The sequence below is a fragment of the Budorcas taxicolor genome, chromosome 13 (assembly GCF_023091745.1).
Source record: "Budorcas taxicolor isolate Tak-1 chromosome 13, Takin1.1, whole genome shotgun sequence".
NCBI lineage: Eukaryota > Metazoa > Chordata > Mammalia > Artiodactyla > Bovidae > Budorcas > Budorcas taxicolor.
The window spans coordinates 766466-788488 of NC_068922.1; the positions used below are offsets into that span (position 1 = coordinate 766466).

At 45.0% G+C, this 22023-nt stretch overlaps 1 non-coding gene across 1 annotated transcript; it reads left to right on the plus strand.

Annotated features, from left to right (window-relative positions):
- The first annotated feature begins 13856 nt into the window (after positions 1-13856).
- Positions 13857-13928, plus strand: TRNAS-GGA (transfer RNA serine (anticodon GGA)). Its single transcript has one exon. It is a non-coding gene; the product is annotated as a tRNA-Ser (tRNA).
- The last annotated feature ends 8095 nt before the right edge of the window (positions 13929-22023 follow it).

Genomic DNA, 22023 nt, shown 5'->3' on the forward strand with positions numbered 1-22023 from the left:
AGAACATCTGTAATTTCAAATCAGTGAATAAAACCAGGAGGACAGTCTTAGATAACTTACTGTTTCTCTTGGATTGCTGAGAAGCATTCATTAGCTTCGTTAAATTTGGTCAGGACATTCTGGAGAAGAAAATAAGAACTTTAAGAATAATAAGAGTCAAATTTAAGAAAATAATTATAACATCCCCCATTACTCTATGATCTAATACAAACAGCACAGGCTCTGGAGTCATTCAGATGTGGATTCAAATCCCAGTTCTGCCACTAACTAACCTTCTCATGGGGTAAGGATTATGACAAATGACATAGGAAGCCCCGGATGTTCCTCTCCTTACCCCTAATATACTGCTATACAAATACTATGACACCCACTAGATTACTTTCTCTACTAAAATGTTCTAGAATAAAAATTTATCCCCAATACTTTAGAGTACTATGCTTGAAAAACTAAACTATTTAAATTAGTTGCTATGTTTTTAAATTTACTTGCATGATTTCTCTATGCATGAATTATCGCTTGGGAAGGGAAATATAGAAGTTTAGTTTTTAGTAGAACCTTTTTTAGATGGGTTAGAACTGCAAATAGGAAAAGTTATTTCTATTCTGTTTGTCAAAGAGCTAAAGAAAAATGATTTTTTAAAATTCAGCTCACTCTAAGAAAGAGGGAAAAAAATAAGAGTAAAAATGTAGGGCAACGATCATGAATGAAAGCCACAAACACTCTAAACAAAAAGCCATAAGCAAACATGCTAACAATAGAGGCAGAGAGAGAGAGAGACTCAAAGAACAGACACTGAAGAAATGTATTCTGCAAGGAGAAATTAGGTTAACAGGAAATATTAAAAATGACAAAAGGTAGGGTAGGAAAAAGAAAGGAAAAAGTAAGATATGCCTAGTGAAGTACAAACTTAAGGGGAAAAAAAAAGAAAAGCATAAGTATAATGAGGTATGTGGGAAAACATATATATTTAGAATTTATATGGAACAAATCAGTAATATATCAGTATTGTTATGGATACACTATGAGCAAAGCTTGTGCTTTATATGTTATTAATACATAAATTATAGCTACACTGTTCAAGTTTTATGAAAATATCAACATAAGTTATATATAAAACATATATTTAAAACAGAGGCTTTTGTTCATTGTATATCCCTAATAATAGTGATTTATATTAGTTTAAAACTGTTTATCAATAATACTGCAATCAAGAGTTTAACTTTGCCACTATAAAAAAAGCCATTCAATTAGCCACACATGGTCATCTATCACTACCTGAATGCTGTCAAGTATTACTAGAGGGAGAGGAATTGATAAAGAAATATTCCTAACATTTCACTGGGAACAAGGACTGGTAGTCAGAATTCTAAGGAGACTATGCTGTTTGAAAAAAATAATAATAATGGAATACATGATGGAGCTAAAAAGCTATGGGGTGGGAGAAGTTTGGGGTCAGATAAAAAGTTTGTTTGGGTTTTTCCATAAGATGTTAAAGAAAAACATGAATGAACTTGTTGGCTAACCCAATATATGGGAGCTCTCTTCACCGTCTATTCAATTGTGCTGTGAACCTAAAAGTGCTCCAAAAAATAAAGTCTATTTTTTTTTTAAAGAAAACAAAAACAATGGTTGGATAAAATACTGAAACACGCTTTAACACTTAGGACGCTTGAGAACATTATACCAAGTGAAAGAAGCCAGTCATAAAAACCACATATAGCATGATTTCATGTATATGAAATGTCTAGAAGAGGCAAATCTATAGAGACAGAAAACAAATTAGTGGTTGCCCTGGGCTAATGGGGGTGGGGTGTCTGAATGAAACCGGGAATGATTGCTAATGTGGGATTCTTTTGAGATGATGAAAATGTTCTGAAAATTGTTGTGGCCATGGTTGCACAACCCTGTGAATATACTAAAAACCACTGAATTATACATATTAAATGGGTGAATTGATGGTATGTGAATTGTATCTCAATAAAACTGTCATTTTCTTAAGTAAAGCTGCAGTTTTTAGAAAGTAACTGGTTAGAACCCATAGCATGCATACTTTAAACATTAGAATGCTGAAGAATACTGAAGAAGTCTCTAGACTTCTAGAGATAGCAGATAGACTTCTCATAGTGATAATTCAGCAGGAAGGCATGTCATAAATATCCACATGCCTAACAACAGAGCCTCAAAACAAATAAAGCAAGAACTGAAGGAACCAACAGTGAAAACAGATGGAAATTTTAAACACCAGTTTCTTAACAGGTAGTAGAAGTAGATCCAAAGGGGGGCAGGGATATAAGTAATGTACACAATACCATCAACCACCTTGTCTAAAATAAATATGTTGAGGATTGACACATGTACACTACTGATGTATAAAAGAGATAACTAATGAGAATGTATTATATAGCTCAGGGAACTCTATCCAATGCTCTGTGGTGACTTAAGTAGGAAAAGAAATCTAAAAATGAGGGAATATATGTACACATATAACTGAGCCACTTTGCTGTACAGCAGAAACTAAAGCAACTCTACTCCAATAAAAATTAATTTTAAAATACGTTGAGTATAACAAGCAGTGGTTAAGCATTCACTTCATAATAATTTTTTGTCTCCTGGGAACCTCTAAGGATCTTTCAGTAGTCTGAAACCTCTCTTTAAGATTTCCTATTATCTTCTTTCCTCTTATTATTTATGTATTTACTCTGGGCCGTGCCAGGTCTCCGCGGTCACACATGAGCCTTCTCTGGCTGCGGCAAGGGGGCGCTGCTCTCTGGTTGCGGTGTGTGGGCATCTCGCTGCGGGGGCCTCTCTGGCTGCGCAGCACTGGCTCTAGGCTGCGTGAGCTTCAGACGCTGCGGCCTGCAGGCTCCAGAGCACAGGCTCAGAGGTTGTGGTACACGGGCTTCGTTGCCCTGCAGCATATGGAATATTCCTGGACCAGGGATGGAACCTGCATCATAGGCAGATTCTTAACCACTAGATGAACCATCAAGGCAGTCTTCTGAAAGGAGGTGACCAAGGTAATTTGCACAGATGCCTTTTTCCTTCTTAACACCCTTTCCAAACATGAAGACTTATTCAAAACCATCCTATTTTCCCCAAGACACAAAACCTGTATTCCTTCCTCTTAGATGTTTTAATTCTCTACTCCCTGGAACCCGGGTGGTTTTGACAAGAAGCCCTGCTCCCCTGCAGAAATGTGTTGGGGGCCAATCACAAGCCATCAGCCAGAGACAGACAGCATCCAGGCAGGTGGGTCTGGAGTGCTGCAAACGGCACAGCAGAGGAAATGGGCTTGGGCTGCACCCCCGTCTCATCACACAGCAGTGGCACCTGGCAGACACGTGTTCATTTCCTATCAGCAAGCAGCAAAGGCGAGGCATGAGCTGGAGCCTCCTGCTTTTCCCAGGAGGTGGTTTCACTGCCAGCGCCTTGTGATGCTCTCCAGGGTCTTAGGCTCCATAGTATGGTTGCTTTTCAACACTTACCTGCCAGCTTCTGACTCATGAGACCTGTACAACCTCCTTCAACAGATTGTGCTTAGTCACTCAGGTGTGTCCAACACTTTGTGACCCCATGGACTGTAGCCCACCAGGCTGCTCTGTCCATGGGGATTCTCCAGGCAAGAATACTGGAGGGGGTCCATACCTTCCTCCAGGGGATTTTCCCAACCCAAGGCTCAAACCCAGGTCTCCTGCACTGAAAGGCAGATTCTTTACTGTTTGAGGCACCAGGGACTATCATATAACGACCCGCATAAGACCTGAAAGGACAGGCCTGTGTCGGGGCATCAGCACATCAGACGGCCTTCCTTCACACAGAAGAGACCACGTCAGGGGCCCGTCCTTCTCCATTCTAAAGCTCAAGGGTCCCAGAGCATTTCATTTCCCTCAAATCACTTACAGGTAGTAACAGCACACTCTGTAGCTTTAGGTCCAAGCTAGGATGGCAGTGCGCATGTGTGCTAAGTCACTTCAGTTGTGTCCAACTCTTTGTGACCCCAGGGACTGTAGCCTGCCAGGCTCCTCTGTCCATGGGATTCTCCAGACAAGAATACTGGAGTAGGTTGCCATTCCCTCCTCCAGGGGATTTTCCTGACCCACGGATTGAAGCTGGGGCTCTTATGTTTCCTGCCTTGGCAAGCAGGTTCTTTACCACCAGCACCACCTGGGAAGCCCAAGGATAGCAGGGGGAACATGAAAAGAGAGGAGGTGCCCGGTGTTGTTATGCACACCATGGGAGAATGTCAGGGTCAACTTCTTTTTAAAAAGGAAGAAAACCAAGTTGCAAAACTGTTCTTTCATCCAAGAAATATTTACTGAGGAAATTCCCTGGCAGTCTAGTGGTTAGGACTCCATGCTTTCACTGCTGAGGGCCTGGGTTCAATCTCTGGTCAGAGAACTAAGATCCCACAAGCTGTGCAGCAAGGTAAAAAAAAAAAAAGTATATATATATATATATATATATATATATATATATATATATATATACTGAGCATGCACCATTCTAGGTACTTAGGACACTGCAACTAACTAAACAGACAACCTGGCAAATAAGCAAACCCTATCTTAAATGGTGATAATATAAGATAAACAGAGCAGGAGGAGGCGGGGTATCATCGGCTCACAGCCTTAAATGGGGCAGATGGGGAAGGCCTTCCTGAGAAGGGGACCTTTCTGCACATCTGAAGGTCATGTATCTTGGTCTGCAGACGTATGCCTGGTGCTTCCCTGGTGGTTCAGTGGTTAACATCTCCCTTGCAATGCAGAGAACAAAGGTTCGATTCCTGATTGGAGAACTAAGATCCCACATGCCATGGAGCAACTAAGCCAACAAGCTGCAACTAGAGCGTCCACAGCGAAGATCCCACATGTGGAAACTAGGACTTGACATAACCAAATAGATAAATAAATATTAAATATTTTTGAAAAGCCAACCTGGCTGCAAATGATTTCATGATGTCCCTAAACCCCCGAGTATTCCCCTGCCTTCTTCCAAAGCCTGAAATTTCTTTAATGAGGGGAGAAAGAAACCTGTTTAATTCCATTTAATTCTATTAAATTCCTATTTAATTCTGTACTATCAAAGAGAAATATCTGATGGTTTTGGAAAAGCTGGCGCACAGCGCTCCCATGTTACCAGGTGACCGTGAAAGCATATGGTTGATGTCTGGACTTTGCTCCATCACCAGGGAAGGGGAGCACAAATTTCAAGAAGATAGGTGGGTCACTGAGTCAGAAGGAGCAAAGGTAGCTATCAGACGGCACTCATCCCGGTTCAGCTGCCTCTGCCTGTTTGGCACAGGACAGGGCAGCTGTCTGCCGTGTGGTGCACATGTCCTGTGACTGAAACCAGGCAATTCCAGTACACTAACCATGACGTTCACACAAGGCAATTTAGCAGTGACCGGGCATCCTGGACACTCACTGATCAGCAGTGCTACGCTGAATCCTCACCTTCTGTACCATCTGCACTAAAGCGAGCAGGGAGCTCTCTAGCAGACCCACTAAGAAAGAAAGGCTAAAGGAAATTCTTCAGATTCAAAGAGAATAATACCAGAGGGAAACAAATTTCAAGAATAAAGGAAGAGCAATAGAAATGGCAATAACTATGTAAATATACTTCCCAGGATCCTCCTAGCTGGAATCCATCTTGGCTGAGTGATGTGTGTGCCCCCAGGAATGATCCCAATTCAGAATGACTGGCAAGAGACAAACCAGAAACTAACCCAATGACCAGAAAACCTGAGACTGTGAGCCACATGGCAGAACAGTTCTCTCCATTTCCCTCACCCTCCCGCCCTCCGCCCCGGCAGCCCTTCCCAATAGTCTCTTGCTTGGACGGCACTCCTCTCCTTGGACGATTCATTTCCAAGTATCAGAAAAGAAGCCACTCTCAAGCCCTGGAAGGGATCCCCCTTCCTTCACCAAAACCACAATCCAGGAGAAAATATCTTCCAAATGCTACCTTGTAGAGAAGGAAATGGCACCCCCTCCAGTATTCTGGCCTCAGAACCCAGGGACAGAGGAGCTTGGCGGGCTACAGTCCATCAGCAGGGCATTTCTGAGGGGAGGAAACAGTCCCAGGGAAGCTGAGGTGCTCGCCAAAGGCCCCAGAGCTTTGGATGGCACAGCCAGAACTGTGGCTGAGGGCTCCCAGCGGCCAGGCCTCTTGATCCTGGCCTCTCTCACCAGGTACATGTGTGGAAAACTGGAATCAAAAATATGCCTGAGGGCTTCCTGGTGGCTCTGTGGTAAAGAATCCGCTGCTAGTGGGGGACACGCAGGTGTGATCCCTGCTATGGGAAGATCCCACATGCTATGGAGCTCGTGTGCCACAACTGCCGAGCCTGTGCTCTAGATCCTGGAAGCCACAATGCCGAGCTCACATACTGCAGCCACTGAAGCCCGTGAGCCTGTGCCCCGCAGCAAGAGGAGCTGCTGCAGTGAGAAGCCCACACACCACTAGTTATGGCCCACACTCGCCCGAACTAGGGAAAAGCCCACACACGAAGACCCAACACAGCCAAAAATACATACAATTGTTTTCCTAAAAAATGCATATCTGACAAAGAATCTCTACTCAAATTGTCCAAGAACACTAGAGCAAACAAGCCCATTCATAATTGGTAAAGATTGAAATAGACACCTGGCCACTGAGGGTACACTGATAGCAAACTATTATACAGAAACATACTCAAGATACTGGCGGGATGCATGCACAGCCCCCTTTGGAAGACAGTCTGACAGTTTTTTCAGTAACCACATGGGACAAGCACTGAATTCTATACATGACAAGTGGTGGAAGCCAGGTGTCTTACCATTGGAATGGGAAATTATGGAGAAACAAAAGGAAAGGCTACAAGATCCATTGAGACATCATCACAAATTACCTTTAACTGAATATGTTCAAAGATAAGCTGGAATACATGTATATATTTCCAAGTATTGTCAGCTGAGCATCTTTAGCGCCTACATGTTTTACATATCATTCTATAGTGAAAGGGAACAGGAAATGTCCCTGGTGGTCCAGTGGTAAAGGATCTGCCTACCAATGCAGGGAACATGGGTTCACTCCCTGGTGCTAGAAGATCCCACATGCCCAGAGGCAACTAAGCCCCCGTACAACTATTGAAGTACTGGCATGCTCCAGACCCCAAGTTCTGCAACCAGAGAAAGCACTGCAATGAGAAGCCATGGCATGGCAACTAGAGGGCAGCCTCTGCTCACTACAACTAGACATCTAGCAACAAAGACCCAGCATAGTAAAAAGTAATTTAACATTAAAAAAAAAAAAAAAAGGACAGATGATCTTTGAATAAATGATGGAGATTAGGGTGAGGCAGTAATTATATGAGCCAGGATAATCCTAAAGTATGAGAAAGTAAAGAAAGGAAAGACAATTGTCAAGCTGTCCAAACTGATAAAATTGAATGATTACACACTTTTATCTCTATACACTAGCAAATAATATTCTGAAAAGGAATTTTAAAAAACAATCCCCTTTCAATACTGTCAACATCAATAAAATACTTTGCCATGGATGTAACGAGGATGACAAGACTGGCACACTGGGAATTATACACGATTGCTGAAAAATATCCTGAAGACATGTATGGATATGCCATAACTATGGAATGACTTATGATGGCAATACCATGGAATGCATCTTCAATCTGAAATGAAGATTCAATATGAATTACAAAAGACTGAAAGGTCATTGCTGAACCATGAAAGATGCCAGGATTCTTGGCTTCCAGAGGAGAAGAATTCAATCCAGAGCCAGTTGATGAAGCTTGATCTCTCAGAGCTTTTGTGTCATAAATTTTATTAAAGTATAAAAGAGATACAGAAAGCTGCTGATATAGATTCCAGACGGGGGCAGTAAGAGTACCCCCTGCTGATCTTTGGCCAGATGTTATACAGCCACTAGCAGTCTGCTAAGGAAAGAAAGGCAATGGCTCAGAGAATGGCACCAGGCCCCTCACCGACAACATGCATTGAGATAACAGTGGCAGCAGGTGAGTCACCCCAGGCCATAAATTGACATGAATCTTGAAGAAAGGCAGATTTCCAGGCAAATATATCGTTTCACTAACATAGATTAAGAGAACAAGGTATGAGTAAAACATACTGGTTTGTCAAGTTGGTTCTGAGCCTTTAGGGGGAACCGACCTGAAGACAGAGTCTAGGGGAAATACATAGTATATTAACATAGCTTAAGACAAACATTTCCTTATGAAAAAATGCACTGCTTAACTCAACGTTTGAGAAAAATTAAGTTCAGGTGGAGCCAGGAGTCATCATGGCAACACAGAATTTTCAGAGAAAACTCCTTTTAAATTTGTATCAAGAAGGGGGAAAAAATTGACACTAGTTAGTTTCCTCAGGCTGCTTAAGAGAGATGAAAAAAAGTTTGACACTTGCAGCCTATTCCCTCTGTCTGGAGACCCAGGTCTTCCTGCCTGTTACCCTCTTGGGAACTTTAGGAAGCAATACACAAGCTGACCCTAACATACGCGTGGAATGACAAGGGATTCCAAAGAGCCAGAGCAATCACGTGAGTCTGCAGTTCTAAGGTCCTCTGGCACATGCAATCAACTGTGTTAAGTCGCTTCAGTCACGTCTGACTGTCAGAGCCCGCCAGGCTCCTCTGTCCATGCGAATTTTCCAGCAAGAATACTAGAGTGGGTTGCTGTGCCCTCCTCAAGAGAATCTTCCCAACTCAGGAATCGGATTCCTGCATTGGCAGGTAGGTTCCTTACCACTAGCCCCACCTGGGGCAAAAGTGCCTAAATGGCGATCAGGGAAACCCAGTTAGGAGAAGGGACTCAGAGGAAAGGAAGTGAGGGAAGGAGACTCTCGGTCACACTCAGAGAAGCCCGGCAGGTAGTTCTGCAGGTGGAAGAGGAGGAGGAAACAGGCTGGAGCTGTGTAGAAGATGAAAGAGGGAACTAAAGCAGGGGCCCCCAACCTCAAGGATCTAATGCCTGAGGATCTGAGGTGGAGCTGATGAAATCATACTAGAAATAAGTGTTTGGTCACTCAGCCATGTCCAGCCTTTTGTAGCCTACCAGGCTCTTCAGTCCATTGAATTCTTCAAGCAAGAATACTGGACTGGGCTGTCATTTCCTTCTCCAGGAAATCTTCCCGACCCAGGGATTGAACCCGTGTCTCCCTCACTGCAGGCAGACTCTTTACCAACAGAGCCACCAGGAAACAGAAATAGAAATAGAGTGCACAGTAAATGAACTGTGCTTGACACATCCCAAAACCTTCCCCTACCCCTGTCTGTCAAAAAACTGTCTTCCAAAAACAACTCCCAAGGTCAAGGAAGGAACTTCAAGTGTACTCAGTTGTCCCAGGTTGCTGGCTTAAAGAGAAGCTGAAGAAGGGTGTCCTGAGAGGTAGAACCTCCCTTGCGTGAGGTCAACACACCGATAACCTTGGTGACGATGGGAGAGATTTGTTTCATTTTTTAAAAAATATCCTTGTGGAATAAACTTAAAACTTAGCAATTCTCTTACAGTCTTCCTAATAAAATGTTTTCTTTCTTTACTGATCTGTGAAGTACCAACTGTGACAATCACTGCTCTAATATACCTCATAGTGTTGCTGACACTATGGATATAATTATGTGAAATAGAATTTATTCAATAAAAATGAGGCATCTGCCCTGTGCCCAGCACATTCCAAGGGCTGGGGAGGAAATGAAATACTCCATAAGATGCACAGCCGGTAGACACATTCTTTAAAAGAGCCTTTTACATTTCCACCCTAGTTTATTCTCAATGTCAACACTTGCCAGTTAATGACCATGCTGCAGGGGAAGCTTATTAAAAACTCAGAAGCCAGGGTTCCTGGAAGGATATCCCATTCTCCCTTGGACAGTGCCTTTCCAGTCGAACTAGGCACCAGGTCTACTTGGAGAGGGGTTGAGGTCCCGTTGTCTCCAAACTGCCAAGGGTTAGAGCGGTGGGAGATCCATCAGAGTTAAGGAAAGAGAAATCGGATGGATTTTTAATCTGTTGCTCAGGTGCACAGCTACAGTGCCCCATGGAGATAATCAGGCTCCCTGTGCCCCTTTATTGTGTATGCACTTTCACACATAGAGTGAGATTCCTTAGGAGCAAAAATTGTTCCTGACAGACTTAGGTTCACTAGAGTTCTCCTCCAGAGCAAGTTCATGTGGATGTGGTTTTGTCTTCCCCTGTGAGTTTGGGTCCCCTAGCTCGGCCCCAGCTCCAGGGAAACAGCCCCTGGGAAAGACCTCCAAGAAGCACTTTTCCCCCAGGCTGGGAAGTGGAGTTTGCAGGTTGCAGGGAAAAGGAGCCTCTTTCGAGGAAGAAGAGGCAGCAAACCTGCGTATGTTTGCAAGCCTTTATTTGGAAGAAACGTGTTAGCTTCTACAAGGGGAGGTCTCCAGATCCGCTCAGAGGACTGATATTGTAGAGTCATGGCCGAGACACTCCTCTGCCCTTTGCGAGCCTTGCAAAGACATCCCTAGCTTCTAGTGTTACTGTCTTTGAAGGAGCAGGCTGCAGGAGTGTGTGAGACATTACTGGTGCCTTACAGGCCTCAGCTCCACTACTGCCTTTCCATTCGAACTAGGACCCAGGCCTACTTGGAGAGGGGTTAGGGTCCGGATGTTTCCAAACTTCCAGGGGCTATAGCAATGAGACCTCTGTCAGAGGTAAGGGAAGAGCAATTGGATGGATTCTCAAGCTGTCGCTTGGCCACACAGCTTCAGTGCCGCACAGCTCCCTGTGTCCCTATGTTGGGTATGGAGCTTCACACACACAGTGAGACTCTGTAGGAGCCAAAACTGTTCCTGACAGACTTAGGTTCACTAGAGCTCACCTACAAGAGCAAAGACATGTGGGTGTGGTTTTGCCTTGCCCTGTGAGTGTGGTCCCCTACTTCAGCCCCAGGCTCAGGGGAAACAGCCCATGAGGAAAGACCTCCAAGAAGCGCTTTTCCCGCAAGCAGGGAAACTGAGTTCGCAGATGGCGGGGAAAGCTAGCCTCCCTCGGGGAAGAAGAGGCAGCCAACCGGCGTATGTTTGGAAGCCTGTATTTGGAAGGAATGGGTTAGCTTCTACAACAGGAGCCCTCCAGATCTGCTCAGAGGACCGAAATTCCAAAGTCAGGCCCAGATTCTCCCCTGCCCTTGCGAGCCTTGCAAAGACATTCCTAGCTTCTAGCGTTACTCTCCATGAAGGAGCAGGTTGCAGGAATGTGTGAGACATGACTGGTGTCTTACTGGCCTCAGCCCCACTATTGCCTTTGCATTCCCAAATCCAGGCCTACTTGGAAAGGGGTTAGAGTCTGGTTGTTTCCAAACTGCCTAGGGCTACAGCAATGGGCACCCTAGGTAAGGGAAGAGCAATTGGATGGATTCTCAAGCTGATGCTTGGCCTCACAGCTTCAGTGCCACACGGAGAGAATCAGGCTCCATGTGCCCCTATGCTGGGTATTCAGCTTCACACACAGTGTGTCTCCATAGGGGCCAAGAATGTTCCTGACAGACTTAGGTTCCCTAGAGCTCTCCTACAGAGCAGAGGTTGCGGATGAAGTTTCGCCTTACACTGCGTGTGTGGGTCCCCTACCTCAGCCCCAGGATCAGGGGAAACAGCCCATAAGGAAAGACCTCCAAGACGCGCTTTTCCCACATTCTGGGAAGTGGTGTTCCCAGGATGTGGGGAAAGTGACCTTCCTCCGGGGAAGAAGAGGCAGCCAACCCACGTGTGTTTGCAAGCCTGGATTTGGAAGGAACAGGTTAACTTCTACCACGGGAGACCTCCAAATCTGCTCAGAGGCCCGAAATTCCAGAGTCAGCGCTGAGCATCTCATCTGCCTTTGCGAGCCTTGCAAAGACATTCCTAGCTTCTAGCGTTACTGTCCATGAGGGGACAGGTTGCAGGAGGGTGTGAGACATGACTGGGCGCCTTACTGTCTTCAGCTCCACTATTGCCTTTTCAGATGAATGAGGCCACAGGCCTACTTACAGAAGGGTTAGGGTCCGGTTGTTTCCAAACTGCCAAAGGCTACAGCAATGGGAGCTCAGTCAGAGGTAAGGGAAGAACAATTGGATGTATTTTCAAGCTGTGGCATGGCCGCACAGCTTCAGGGTCACACGGAGAGAATCAGTCTCCCTGTGCCCATATGTTGGGTATGCAGCTTCACACACAGAATCTATCTCCATAGGAGCCAAGAATGTACCTGACAGACTTAGGTTTACTAAAGGTCTCCTACAGAGCAAAGACATCTGGATGTGCTTTTGCCTTCCTGTGAGTATGGGTCCCCCTACCTCAGCTCCAGCTCAGGGGAAACAGGGCACAAAGAAAGATCTCTAAGAAGCGCTTTTCCCACAACCTGGGAAGTCGAGTTCGCAGGACACATTTAAAGTGATCCTGTCTGGGGAAAGAGGCCCTAAGAGGTCCGGTGTGTTTTTGCAATCCTATATTTGGAAGACATGGGTTAGCTTCTATAATGGGAGACCTCCAAATCTGCTCAGGGGACCGAAATTCCAGAGTCAGGGCCGAGTTTCTCCCCTGACCTTTGCAAGCCTTGCAAAGACATTCCTAGCTTCTAGCGTTACTGCCCATGAAGGAGCAGGCTTGGGAGTGTGTGAGACATGACTGGCGACTTACTGGCCTCAGCTCCGCTATTGACTTTCCATTCAAACTAGGCCCCAGGCCTACTTGTAGAGGGGTTGGGGTCCGGTTGTTTCCAAACTGCCAAGGGCTAGACCAATGGGAGCTCTGTCAGAGGTAAGGGAAGAGCTATCAGATGGATTTTCAAGCTGTTGCTGGGCCACACAGCTTCAGCACCACACGGAGAGAATCATGCTCCCTGTGCCCCTAGGTTGGGTATGCAGTTTCACATAGCCACCTTTTAAATCAAACGTACATCTTTTTTGTTTGTTTGTTTAAGTGACATTTCTTTCTTCACATAATTGTTTTAGGAAGTGCCTGTGAAAAGAATGTGCATAACATAAAGCAGGGTAGATTAGGTACAAGGTCCAGTACCCCACCTCCAGTCTGGATTGCTGCTGTTTACTGCTTTAATCTCCTAACTGGTCTTCTTGTCTTTGGTTGCTCCCTTCAACAACCCAGTGTGTATATGGTTGCCAAAGTAATCTGCCTAAAAGCACACCTTTATCCTTTCTGGGCCTTACTTCCCGCAGTTGACAGTGGGACTTGAACCATTTTCTCTGGGAAGTCTGATGTTCCATGAGCTGAACCAAGGTTGTCTGCCCTTGTGACCTTTCCCCAATTTATAGAGAAAGGAACATTTAATGGGTAGAATTTCCTGAACGTGTAAGTTCCCCTCACCCCCGCCCCATCTGTTTTTCTATAGTAAGAATCCAAACTTTTTATCTACTAGCATTGAAGTCACTCAGTCATGTCTGACTCTTTGTGGCCCCATGGACTGTAGCCCACCAGGCTCCTCTGCAATTTTCCAGGCAACAGTACTGGAGTGGGTAGCCATTCCCTTCTCCAGGGGTGGGGGGTGGGGGTCTTCCCCCTGAAGACCCAGGGATTGAACCGGTGTCTCCTGCATTGACAGGCAGATTCTTTACTGTCTGCGCCACCAGGGAAGCCCATCTGCTCACATTAACTGATGACAAACTGGACAAATGAGCAGCAAGTAAATAATAAAAGCTTTGGCGATTGCAAGGTCGTATTTATTTTAACAGCTTGGTTCTCTCCCAGGCACTCAGGCTGGTAGTTGCAATCATTACAATGTTAAAGATACGGTCTTTTTCTTTCTTAAAAATTGTTTCTCTTTGGGATGATGGAATGAAATATATCAAAATTTCATCATGGCACATTAGAGAAAACACTGCCCTCCGGCTTCCCTGGTGGCTCAGAGGTTAAAGCATCTGCCTGGAATGCTGGAGACCCGGGTTCGATCCCTGGGTAGGGAAGATCCCCGGAGAAGGAAATGGCAACCCACTCCAGTACTCTTGCCTGGAGAATCCCATGGAGGGAGGAGCCTGGTAGGCTACAGTCCATGGGGTTGCCAAGAGTCGGACACAACTCAGCGACTTCACTTCACTTCCCAAGTAAATACTTTGGCCTCTTCTTCAGAGTTTATTCAACCTTATCACTACTACTTGTCAGGAGCCATGTTAGCCATTACTGACAAAATGGAGGCATGGTCCCCAGCCCCCTCTCCTCATTCCGCAGGCACGGACCCGGGATTAAGGAGTTAGGCCTTGTAATTCTGACTTGTCTTTTCCTCTCCTCAGCTGAGTTGACTGTAAAAGAATATTAAGGTGCTTTTTGTTCTTGAGAGGAGCATGAGAAGGCACAAGGCCTTCTGCAGCTGTGCTCAGAAAATAATTCATAAAGTTAATCATTGACATTTGTTCAAGGACTTTTACAAAAGAGTGTTCCAGGATGAGCACATAGGCTGCAGCTTGAGGCCATGGGAGGGACTGCTATCTGAAGCCTATTTGTGAGGAAAATGTTTATGACAAAGGAGTTTACTGAATTTAGGGTTTAGAAATAATTAAAATAGTTAGAAGTTAAAGATTTAAGGAATGTTGTAAAGTTAGCATATTTTACTATAGCTTATAGAAGTTAGAATTTTTAGAGACACTATAGCTACAAGCCTTTCTAAGAGATAGTGAGCTCAGGATGTCAGGGGCAAACAGGATTTAGGAAGATAAGTAGTACACTGAGGAATATATCATGAGTTACAATATAATCACAAGTTAACTACAGGACACATTAGAGGAGGTTGATAATAGATGAAAGGCTGATTCCGAGAGAATCACTGAAGCAGGAACTCTGAAGAGCAACAGTGATTTGTGGAGACAATAAATCTGGGTGAGTGGGAACTGAAAATATCAAACTTCTGATCTAATGCTTTTGTAAAAGTATAAAAGTGAATCATAAGCTTGAAATAAACAGGCAGTCCATAGAAAACTGAGAGGCTGTCTCATTTCTCTCGCCGGCACCGTCCATCTCTTCAGGTTGAATCCCTGGCTGCTGGAGCTGGACTCTAGCAACTACTCCCCTTTATGGATCCTTGACTTTAGAAAAAGTTTTCTAATCTCTGTTCACATTTGCTGTTTCTTTCCCCCGTTGCATAAACAATTTTATCTCCCTGGAACTCTGTCTTGGCCCAGGCCTTGCATACAAATCCCATCCAGCCTTAAAGGAACAAATCAACTCTTTACTTGGTGAAAACCTCTAAAATCATAACAATCTCTTGTTCTAACTCACAATTGTATGTTGCTATGAAAAGTGCATGGGAAAAAAAAAAAAACAGAATGGTATACAACAGTGTTCTTCAAACATAAAAGAACTTAAGAAATATCCAGGAATCTTTTTAATTTTTATTTATTTATTTATCTTTAATTAAAATTATTTATCTATTTGGCTATACCAGGTCTTAGTTGCTGCATGTGGGTTTTTTTTTTTTATTATTTTAGATACAGCATCTTAAAAAGGGATCCCCATAAAGGGATCTTTAGTTGTGGCATGTGGGATCTACTTCCCTGACCAGGGATCTAACTCTGGCCCCCTGAAGTGGAAGCAGGGAGTCTTAGCCACTGTACCACCAGGGAAGTCCCTCCAATTGTTTCTCATGCTTGGGGCTGGTACATGGGGATGACCCAGAGAGATGTTATGGGGAGGAAGGTGGGAGGGGGGTTCATGTTTGGGAACGCATGTAAGAATTAAAGATTTTAAAATTAAAAAAATAAATAAATAAATAAATTTTTAAAAAAGGAAACCTTCCTGTTACATTATAGTTTCCTTAATTGCAAGAATCCTGTTCACCTTTAGAATCCTTTATGGAGTCTCAAAGAGAAACAACTTTTTTAAGTACAAAAGGATGGTATCTTTGTTAAATACACTGATGACAAGGGATAGGGGCTCATGAAAAACTCAGTTATTAGTGTTTCAATGATTTAGCAAGGGAGTAAATAAATAAATAAATGAAGTTGGGCTTTTCCATAAGACGATCTTGTAACACAGCCATCATTCTCAACTTGGGGTGCATGCCCTCCCAAACTCTAAATCACGTTATGCACCCCAATTTTTATGCACTCCCCCAGAATCGTCAGCAGAGAGAGTCATAGGAGTGTCATATCCCTTGAGTTTATTGGGCTGCTGCTGCTGCTAACTCCCTTGTCGTGTCCAACTCTGTGCGACCCCATAGACAGCAGCCCACTAGGCTCCACTGTCCCTGGGATTCTCCAGGCAAGAACACTGGACTGGGTTGCCATTTCCTTCTCCAATGCATGAAAGTGAAAACTGAAAGTGAAGTGGCTCAGTCGTGTCCGACTCTTTGCGACTCCATGGACTGCAGCCTACCAGGCTCCTCCATCCATGGGATTTTCCAGGCAAGAGTACTGGAGTCAGGTGCCATTGCCTTCCCGATATTGGGTTGAGAACCATCAAAGTAGGAATTGAAGGTGTTGGTGGTATTTGTTAAGATAAGGTTATTTCAGTCATACTGGGTTAGAATTGCGCCTTTCTGAGAGTATATAACTTCTTAGTTCTTCGACAACTGAGGAGTAAGGGAGTCTGCTAGACAAAGTGGGGTAGAATAAGACAGGTCTAGGAGCTAACCTGTGTCTCCACGCCAGCAGGTGGGGCAGACCACCCCGATAGCTCACTGGCTCTTGCACAAGCATTTCTAGACCACCTGAGCTTCCACTTGTGTGCAATGGTGCACTCAGGAGAAGGCAAAGCCTCTCATTCCCAGCTTCTGCCACTCATTGGTACCTGTGTATTTTTCCTTACAGTACACACACACACACACACACACACACACACACACACACACACACATATATATATATATATATATATATATATATATATATATATATATATATATATTGGCCTTACCACTGAGCATGTGGGATTTTATTTATTCATTTATTTGGCTGCACTTGGTCTCAAGTACAGCACTCAGGATCTTAGTTCCCTGATCAGTGAGCCCGTGCCCCCTTCATGAGAAGCACAGAGTCTTAACCATGGACTCCCAAGGCAGTCTCAGATTACTTTTTTTCTTATTTCTCACAGGTAGGACTTTTGGGGAAGTAAATCTCTTCCTCTGTGAGGGAACTGAGAAATAAAATGATTCCCCCACTCACCCACAACCATGAAGCTGAGTGGAGCAACCTAAGACCCCTCCCACCCCATCTCAGGTTTAGGAAATAAATGAGACAGCCTCAGTGGCTGAGTGTGAGGTACTGGCAGAACACCCGAAGCACAAACACCCTATAAATCGGGGGAAAGAGAGGATGACATGAGGGAGGGTGGCTGTCCTCGAGGACAGAGATTTGGGAGTCGTCATCGTAATCGGGTGAAGCTGACAGAGCTGAGCACCTCTCAGGCAAGACCACAAGAATGTCCATGGAGTCAACAGAAGGTCGCTGCAGATTCAAGGAACAAACCACGATTAAGGCCCGGAGGAGAACCAGGGCTGGAGAACCCTGCAGTGTACAGAAGGCAAAGGAGACGGCAGCTGGAGGAGAGAACAGACTTCAGCAGCACTCACCAGATGGGATGCACATGTGTGCTCAGCCAGTCGTGTTCAGCTCTTTGTGATCCCATGGACTGTAGCCTGCCAGGCTCGTCTGTCCACGGGATTCTCCAGGCAAGAATGCTCGAGTGGGTTGCCATGCCCTCCTACAAGGGATCTTCCCAACTCAGGGATCAAACCCAAGCCTCCTGCTTCTCCTGTTGGCAGGTGAATACTTTACAACTGAGCCACCCGGGAAGCCCCATGAGTGGAATGAGCACCCTTATAAAGGAGACCCCAGAGGTGAGGACACAAGAAGGAGGTATGGGGCCTGACCAGACACGGAATCTGCGGCACCTTGATCTTGAACTCCAGCCACCAGAACTGTGAGGAATAAATGGCTGTGGTTTTTAAGCCCCTTGATCCACAGTATTTTGTTTTGGCAGCCCAGACTGGAGTGAGACACCATGAGAGTAAAATTGCCACATGGTGAGGGCTGAGACCAGGTTTCCTGGCTTAAGGAGAGAGGGGAGATATTAAAGAACAAAAGACAGACACACAGGGAACTTTCAGGGAAGTGTTTAGTGAAATGAAGGACAGAATAGGGCTGGGTCCAATGATAATGGTGTAAAGACAAGTGGTTACGTGTGGGGTGAAGCATGTAAGGCACCTGAAAAGCATGTAAGGCACCTTTTGGTCCCAGCACCAAAGTGGACAGAACCAGAAGCCCAGATGGGTGGGACACTGGTCATAGCAGGGCCATGCTCAGAAACTTTGGCTCCCTCCCTCACCAACATGCACGATGCACAGTCATGAGGGTCTTCACTACTCCAAGGCACCTTGGCAAGAGATAAGGCTGTACGTGAAACTGGGCTTAAAGACACATCTTTCTCTGTCTTTTTTTTTTTAATTCTTCCATTTTTAAATGTATGTTTTAGTAGAGTCAAGTAGATTCATATTGTTGTGCAACCTCCAACATCATCCATCTCCAGAACTTTTTCATCTTCCCAAAGCAAAATTCTGTATCTATTAAGTGCTTGGTGGAACTTCCCTGGTGGCCCAGCCGTAAAGAATCTGCCTTGCAATGCAAGGGATGCAGGTTCAACCCCTGGTTGGGGAACTAAGGTCCCATATGCTGCAGAGCAACTAAGCCCCTGCACTGTAACTAGAGTCTTTGCACCAAAGAAAGATCCTGCGTGGCACCATGCAGATCGCACATGTCACAACTAAAACTCAACACAACCAAATAAACAATTTTAAAAATACAGTCTTGGTTTTAAAAGTAAAATAAATGCTTCGTACCCCTGGTAACCCCCATTGTACTTTCTGTCTCTATGAATCTGACTACTCTAGGGACCTCCAATAAGTGGAACCACACGCTGTCCTTTGCCATCCACATTATAGCATGTGTGCTTTCCTTTTTAAGGCTTGATACTGTTCCCCTGTATGTTACAGGCTTCCCTGGTGGCTCAGTGGTAAAGAATCTGCTTGCCAATGCAGGAGACTCAGGTTCAATTGCTGGGTCAGGAAGATCCCCTGGGGAAGGAAATGGCAACCCAGTCCAGTATTCTTGCCTGGAGAATCCCATGGACAGAGCCTGGCAGGCTACAGCCCATGGGGTCGCAGAGTTGGACATGACTGTGCATTTGTTGCACTGCATTTTGTTTACCCATTCATCTGTCAGTGGATACTTGGGTGCTTCCACTCTTTGGTTATTGCAAATATTACTGCTATGAACATGGGTGTACAAACAGCTCTTTGAGTTGCCACTTTCAGTTCTTTTGGGAATATACCCAGAAGTGAAATTGCTTGGATCTTATGGTAATTCTATGTTTGATTTTTTTGAGGAACCACCATACTGTTTTCCAAAGCAGTTGTCATTTACCTTTCCCCAAGTAACACAGAAAACTTCCAATTTCTCTACATCCTTGCCAACACTTGCTATTTTGCTTTTTCAATAAAAACCATACTAATGGATATAAAGTGGTTGGTTGGTTTTTTAAATACATGCTTCTTCCTTAGATTATAAATTCTTCAAAAATTATGTGAATATTAGTTTGATTCAAACGGAATTGAAGACTTGGGCTGAAAAAAAGATTTCCCTAAGTGTGGCGGTGTAAATATTCAAAACTCCCCCAAATTAGTTTAAAGACATGTCTCTATCAAAGTCTGTCCTGGTTTCAAGACCTGACCTCAGATAAGTGGGGAAGGAGTGCCCTCTTGTGTCCTTTCTCTGCCAGTGTCAGTGACTAAAAAAGGTAGTTGAGAAATTACCCTTTCACTCCAAGGACAACAAACGCCAGTCACGTGTCTACTGGGTAAAAGAAAATATGGACAGAGTGAAGCTAGGGTCTTTAAAGAAATCCCAATCTAGAAGGGGTAGAGGAACAAAATACATGCAGAAATAACAATAGAAGACATGCAAAATGGATGGATTATCTATTAAGACTCTGCAGGAATTAGGTCAAGATTCACATCAAAATATAAGCGTGGCTGGTTACAAAGGAGCTTGGGTTGGCTCTCAGGTCTCAGGTTTCTTTTTAAGGCTTCAGTTCTAGAAGGTCCCTGACCTAGGAGGGCAGCCTCCCTGTCGGGACTCCTTCATGGCTGTCAGTTTTCTAGAGTTGCTTCGGAGATTCAGACAAGCTCGCTGTACACTCCCATCTTTGGGAGGGAGGCCCTGGAGACTCCTCCTATGTTTGTTTCTTCCATGTAGTATCCTGCTCATGGCTACCTGTCTCTTGAGTTTCATCTCCTTCCCCCAACCCTCTGGTCTTCCCTAGTGGCTCAGATGGTAAAGAATCTGCCTGCAATGCAAGAGACCCAGGTTCGACCCCTGGGTGGCGAATATCCTCTGGAGAAGGAAATGGCAACCCACTCCAGTATACTTGCCTGGAGAATCCCGTGGAGAGAGGAGCCTGGTGGGCTCGAAAAGAGTCAGACACGACTTAGAGACTGACACACACCTCCACACCTCCCTAAACAGGCTGTTGATTGGCACACTGTCTCCATAGCCTTGATGCTCACAAAGATAATTATACAGAAAGTACGTTTGCAGGTTTCATCAGCATAGGGACCAGTTACAGAGGATGAAGATGTTCTCTCGCAAACCTTGCTCCATCAGGCAAGCAGCCTTCAGCTGGCCTCTTAGGGCCCTGAAGGAGACAGTCCTTACCTTGTCTGCATCCTGCTGGACTGCTGAATAAAGACAGAATCAAGGCATGGCTGTACACCGACCACATATCCAACTGGGTAGAAACTAGGGAGCTCATTGGTGGAAAGAATTGTTCTTCAGAGTCAGACACAGGTGGGTTTTTACTTTTTTAAATATATCTCCTTAAAATATTTACTTATTTAATAATTTTGGGTCACACTCTGTGTAGCATGTGGGATCTTAGTTTCCTGACCAGGGATTGAGCTCACACCTCCTGCATTGGGAGGTGGAGTCTTTTTATTATTATTATTTATTTATTTGGCTGCACTGGGTTTTCATTGCTGCATAGGCTTTTCTCTAGTTGTGGTGAGTGGGGGCTATTCACTAGTTGTGGGGCTCACACTTCTTACTGCGGGGGGTTTTCCTGTTCCAAAGCACAGGCTCTAGGGCACGGGGGCTTCGGTAGTTGTGTTCTGTGGAATCTTCCCCAATCAAGGATGAACTCATGTGCCCTGCATTGGCAGGCGGACTCTTAACCTCTGGACCACCAGGGAAGTCCCCGCAGCTGGGTTTAAAGCTCAGCTCTGCTGCTCTGTGTCCGTGGCCCCCCAGAGCACGTTACTTTATCGCCATTCAGCAGCTCTGAGATGGGAATAACGGTCCCCACCTCCCTCTCTGGTAAGATTCTCATGAAGCTTAACAAGACAGAGTACACAGACCTTGAGGAAGTATCTAGCGTTATAAATGCCCCTCTGCTTCCCCCTCTCACCCGCAACCTCCTCCCCAACCTGAGCACGCTATGGCAGTCTCCTGGCTGCATGGGGCCGAGATCTCTGGGGCAGTTGCCCAATAAATGAGATTTTAGATCACCAAGAGCACGCAGGGTGCAGTGGGGAAGGTATTTCCAAACCGTCTTAATTATTTCCCAAGACTTTTTCTAGTTGCCCAAGCCAGCAACCTGGGAGTCATCCTTGACTGCTCCTTCTCTCTCACCTCCCATACATGTATTTCTAAGGCCTGTTACTCCTCCTTAAGACATTCCAAATCCTCCGAGTCTCTCCGTCTCCCTCCATCATTTTACTTTCACTCTCCATCGCTGTTCCCTGGAAAACCACCACAGCTTCCTGAATGGCCTTCAATATCGTCCCTCTTCCTCATCACCCAGCGGATAGAGCTCTTTCTAAATGCAAGTCTCTGGGGATGATGGGAGGAGTTGGGAGACTGGGACTGACACGTATACACTACTGATTTGCACGCATGCCTTGCTAAGCCCCTTCAGTCATGTCTGACTCTTTGCGACCCCATGAACTGTAGCCCACCAGGCTCGTCTGCCCGTGGGATTCTCCAGGCAAGAATACAAGAGTGGATTGTCATGCCCTCC